The sequence below is a fragment of the Pelophylax lessonae genome, assembly GCF_965119305.1.
Source record: "Pelophylax lessonae genome assembly, chromosome: 8".
Classification (NCBI taxonomy): Eukaryota; Metazoa; Chordata; class Amphibia; order Anura; family Ranidae; genus Pelophylax; species Pelophylax lessonae.
Window position 1 is genome coordinate 115,201,418 of NC_138775.1, and position 5,806 is coordinate 115,207,223.

At 41.1% G+C, this 5,806-nt stretch overlaps 1 pseudogene across 1 annotated transcript; it reads right to left on the reverse strand.

Moving 5' to 3' along the window:
* Positions 1-3,314: 3,314 nt before the first annotated feature.
* LOC309562170 (zinc finger MYM-type protein 1-like) lies at positions 3,315-4,990 on the reverse strand (annotated as a pseudogene). The gene has a single exon. The product of its transcript is annotated as a zinc finger MYM-type protein 1-like (transcript).
* Positions 4,991-5,806: the final 816 nt, after the last annotated feature.

The window sequence follows — 5,806 nt, forward strand, 5'->3', positions numbered from 1 at the left end:
GGCACATGAGATGAAGCCAAGCACCCTGTGCCTGTTCAGGCGCTAGGCTGTGAGCCAGCCTTGCCCCCCTCCCTTCCGATGGTCTCAATGATTAGGAGTGACAGCATCAGGAGGCAATATTGGCATGCTTTCACCTCAGCTAAGGAGGAGGGGGAGTCCGGACCAGACAAGTATTTGGGCAAAATTTTGGCCAGTAATAAAATGGTCCCGGTAAGTCTAAGGAGGAATATGCACACCTATCACTTGGAATACTAATGCATAGAATGCATTCACATAAAGAACCTGCTGCCTTTAGAACAACTTGAAGCCTGATCGGGGACATACACATGTAGCATTTCTCCACTTACTAAGTAGAAACATTACTGCAAAAGCACACATAACTTACCATCAACAATGTTTTGTGGGCCCACAGAGCCTGATGGCATTGGGTCATGAGAAGCTGCACAAAAATAATACAAATTGTGAACTGGAATGTGGGACATAACCGGGGAAGAGTATTTTTGAAAGGTTTGAAACACACACAATGTTCAAGCCAAGCCACACGCATTTTCAGTGTTGACTAAATCGGGACATGAGTTAATTAACATGGCCCCAAATAATTTAGAAGTACAAAGCACACCATTTCCAACGTAGGGAAACTAACACAAATTTAGAAGAGGGTGGCTTGAGAAAGCTTAAAAATAATAACATGTCCTGTAATGCTCCCCAATACCACCTTCCAAACATGAAGGTTAAGCAAGAGTGTTTCATGACCAACCTTCCTGTCACATGTAGCAAAACTGCACTTTCTTTGACTCCAACTTAGATTATCACAGATACACATCATGCTAGCACACACAATACATGTGATAATCACATTTTATGTACTTACAGTCTAGTTCAGGGGAGCCACACACAACGGTGGAGTAATCCGCCTCCACCCCTGGAGTGGGGGAGGATGGGGGAGACCCTGCATGGGGTGATGGTGTTGGAGCTCCTAGAAACACAAAGACAAGAATACAATCCTTGAACAACAGCGATTTGATAAAGGCACACAGAAAGTAGTCCCTAAACATTGAAGGTAGTAGTTACAGTGGACTGGGTAAGCAGCGGCCCCTCTTCCCCAGTCCTCCACAACAAACATCCTCAATGTCAGCTGCTACATAACCCCAATGGCAAAATTTATATATTACAGCCCTTATATTTCCCAGGACACATTCAACACACAAACACATGTAGAATACTTACTTCCCATTTGAGGAGAGCCGAGGTCCTCCTCGCTGAGGGCCAAATCGGCCTGTTCCTGGCCACCGACTTCCTCCTGGTCTAAACAACTGGGCCCTGACTGCCGAGGCTCCTCTCTTGCTGAAGCTACATCAACCACAAAAGAAAACAAAACAAACAATGCCCCCCTTCAATGCCCACAATCAGTGCCCATAGTGCTGTCAGTCAGTGCCCATCAGTGCCTGCTCATCTAGGCACTGATGAGCACTGACTGGCAGCATTATGGGCACTGATGGTGCTGCCCATCAGTGCCGCCCATCAGTGCTCATCAGTGCCACCCGTCAGTGTCCATCAGTGCCATCCGCCAGTGCCCATCAGTGCCGCCTATCAGTGCCCATCAGTGCCGCCCGTCAGTGCCGCCTCTCAGTGCCCAGCAGTGCCACCTCTCAGTGCCACCTCTCAGTGCCCAGCAGTGCCGCCTATCAGTGCTCATCAGTGCCGCCTATCAGTGCTGCCTATCAGTGCTCATCAGTGTGGCATATTAGTACCTCCTCATCAGTGCCCATAAGTGCCACCTCATCAGTGCCCATAAGTGCCACCTCACCAGTGCCCATCAGTGCAGCCTATCAGTGCCCATCAGTGCCGCCTCATCAGCGCACATCAGTGAAGGAGAAAAATTTATTTTCAAAATTTACTCGCAGAAAATAAGAAAAACTTTTTTTTTTTTTTTTTCAAAATTTTCTGTATTTTTTCTTTTTTTTTGTAAAAAATAAAAAACCCAGAGGTGATTACATACCACCAAAAGAAAGCTCTATTTGTGTGAAAAAAATGATAAAAATTTCATATGGGTACAGTGTAGCATGACCGCGCAATTGTCAGTCAAAGTGTGAGAGCACTGAAAGCTAAAAATTGGTCTGGATGGGAAGGGGGTTTAAGTGCACAGAAGGCAAGTAGTTAATGCCAGTAAGGACTGAGAAATAGCACAATGATTAGGGAGTCTGCCTTCCTGCTGTAGGTTTGTAAGTTCGAATCCAGAATGAGCCCTCTGTATGGGCAACAATTGGAGGTCTCCAACCCTCCAAATGTTAGCATCAATAATTTTGCTCATGTTTGAAAAAGGCATATGTATCACCAAACTTTTAATATAAAGACATTAACTAAATACAAAAGATGCCACATAAAGTCAATATCTAGCAATATTGAGAGGTAAAGCTATATTTGTTTGTTGGCCATACTTTGCTAATTAGCCAAGTATGGGGATATATACCTGCAGTTAAATGTGTACTCAAATGCTAACACTTGGCCATACCCATATGGAAGAAACTGTATTTGCAATATATTTAGAGAAACATTCTTTTGAAACATATAGAATATTGGCAAAATTGTGAGTTTTCCTGTATATTTGTGAAATGTTAAGAATCTTTATTTGAAATATGTTTTACATCTATTTTTCTTCTATCTGAGTACCCATTCCCCAATGTAATATTTTGTGGGATAACTTAGATAATGTGGAGGTTCTATATAAACACGGTAGATTTCACTGTTATTATTTCAGAGTTAGCAGGAAAGGTGTATGGAATGTGATGGTGTTTACTAAGGGATCCCTTGGTAGAAGTGTGCATGTTTTTCAAATCCGCCGGTTCTTTCCACTTTTATATGGGCGATACAGCGGATTTTTAGTTCGCATTCAAAAAAGAGATTGCCCAAATTCGCGCTAGCGGAACTTTTTGAGCCTAGTTGGCGTTGCGCATGCGCACATTCGCGCTCTTGCAGCTCGGGACTTGAGGAGCTGTTTTTACTTTCTACACTTTTGCAGATATCTCTCTTTCTAGGTCAGTTTTTGACATTTTTCAAAAGCTAGTCATCTCCAAATTCATCTCCACACCTTCCACAGTGATTTGGGATTTTTGGGGTACAGGGAAAAATTTGGCTAAACATTAGTCGAGCTTTTAGCTGACCTGTTTTTAAGTCACGCTCTGACCTTGTAGCATCTTCGTGAATCTAACACTAGGCGTTATTGGCCGCCCGCCGTACTTTGAATACTGATTTCAGACGTAAAGTTTCGCCGGTTCGCAAAAATCCCGGCGTTAGCCAAATAGCAGTACTATGAATTAGGCCCAGAGTGTCTGGGTCCTTTTTAGTATGTTCTCAAAAAACACAAGTGCCAGAATGAAGCCAAAATCAATGAACTGGCGAATAGATTTTGCCTCAACTGCTCTCTCAGTATGGTTCCCTTCTGCCAAAATATTAAGAGTTTCCAACAGAGGGTCAAGTGTTTTAAGAACAGCATTGCAGGCTGCATGTTGGCATGTCCATCTTGTGTCACTTAATTGTTTAAGCTGGATAGCTGGTTTGTTTGACATTTCTTGTTGCACTTTAGCAAACACTGAGTAACCAACAGAATTACTGCAAAACACATACAGCTTTTCCAGTTTCACAAAAAATTCATTTGCTGCCTGTACATTCTTCACAGTGTCCATGATGACCAGGTTGAGGCGGTGACTCATGCAATAAATGTACAGTGCACAAGGCACATGCTTTTTAATGCGTGCTTGTACACCATTAAGCTGTCCACTCATTACAGAGGCTCCATCATAGCCTTGTCCCACACAATAATTTTTATCAATGCCTAGAGATGCTAGGACCTGGAATATGTATCCTGTTAGAAATTCGGCATCAAGGCTATCTGCTCGGTAGAATTTTAAGAACCGTTCATGGACCATCTGTTCATGGAAAAAACGTAGTACGACAGACAGTTGTTCCGATTTACTTAGGTCTTTTGTTTCATCTGCAATGATGGCAAAGGGACTTCCTTTAATGCTCTGTGCAATGCCTTCTCTAACAAGAGCGGCCATAATTGACAGAAGTTCATTTTGGATAGATGGATGTAGATATCTTGCATTTCTAGGTCCTCTAATTTTTTTTTCTTTACAATGCTGTCTTTTTCTGCCATTAAATAGAGAATTTCGCGTACATTTCCATGGTTGACATGATCAGAGGTGAACCGATGCTCTCTCTGGGCAATTTTAGTCTTGGCTGTTAGCAACAAAACTTCTGCAATGGTTTTTATGTAATGTCTATTTTCATTGACCTCTCGTGTGTAAGCTTTAGTTAGATCTTTCATGATCGATGTATCCTGGCTTACACTCTTTTTGAAATCCTGCCATCTGACATAGGAATCCTTGTGTGAAGCAGACTTCTCATGCTGTAGTATTCCTTTACCAGTTTCGAGTGCATTTTTCCAGTTTTTGTACCCTGTGTTGACAAATGGTACTTGCTTAACATGCCCATGGAGATATTTTGATGTTGAAAAAAATCGGCAAGGAAAACAGTATGCTTCATCCTGGGATACAGAATATTCCAACCATTCAAATGATTGAAACCACTGTGGGCGGAATGACCTTAAGCGTGCTCCCATTTGTTTCTGTGGGTATTTTTTTAATATAGGCCCTTCACTTGCACACTGGCTGATATCATCTGGTCCTTGTACCTTTGTTTTTTCAATATTAGCAGATGTTTGTGCACTCTGTGGGTGTTCAGCTTCACTGAATTCCTCCTCATAAGCACTGTGTTGAATATTGCTTGGTGAGGAGGTGCTTGCTTCTTCAATCTGCAAAGGTTCATCACCATCTGATATTTCAGCAGTGTCATATTCCACGTCATCCTTCTCAAGCTCTTCAAAGGAAGAAGATGGACCAGGCTCACATTGTTCTTGTTGCTGCTCTTTTGAGGTATCAGCCTTCTGGGCTTTAACATTTACTACTGAATAAAATGAACGGATATCCATTTTTGAGTTGAATTGAATCTGGAAAAATAAATGATGCATGTTGTTCTTATGGAACAATTAAACATAAATTAATAATATTTGTTTTATTAAATATTTAATTGATAAATGTAGTTGCACTACCAACCAGCAATTAATTAAAATAACTCAATTGGAAACCGCATTATCACACAACTTAATAAATGTGCATTATCAAAATGTCACCATAAAAAAAATAATCGTTGTATACACACGAGGTCCACGACCATTCATAAATAAGAACAATTACCAAAAAACAAAATGGTAAAATACTATAAGTATAATAGGATATATGGTGTATGTGTGTGCGCTACATGCACACACATCAGATACCAACAAATAAACATGCCAAAGAGCAGCAGTTGCATTAGCTTGGTATAACTTGCCAATGAGCAATAAATGCATAAACTTTATATATCCTGACAATGGGTATCAAATGTATTCAAATATACAATATTAAGCCCTGTGCTCAAACTCACACTACTCTTGGCCTGCAACAATGCCACAATACATACAATAAAAAAACAAAAAAGGAAAAAGTTACCTGCGCACTATCCCAAATCCTTCTATTTTAATAACTGGATGCTTTTTTAGTATCGCTCCAATGGCCATTAGGGCCCTGTTCACACCTGAGCATTTTTCAGCTCGTAAAGCGCTCATCTCTGAAGTCTCAAAACACCCAACAACCAAAATCCTATTCATTTCAATAGCCCCTGTTCACATATGAGAATTTTGTCGCCTGAAGCAAAGTACCTGAAGCTCAAAAAAGTACATGAGCTTCTTTTTTTTGGCAGATTACAG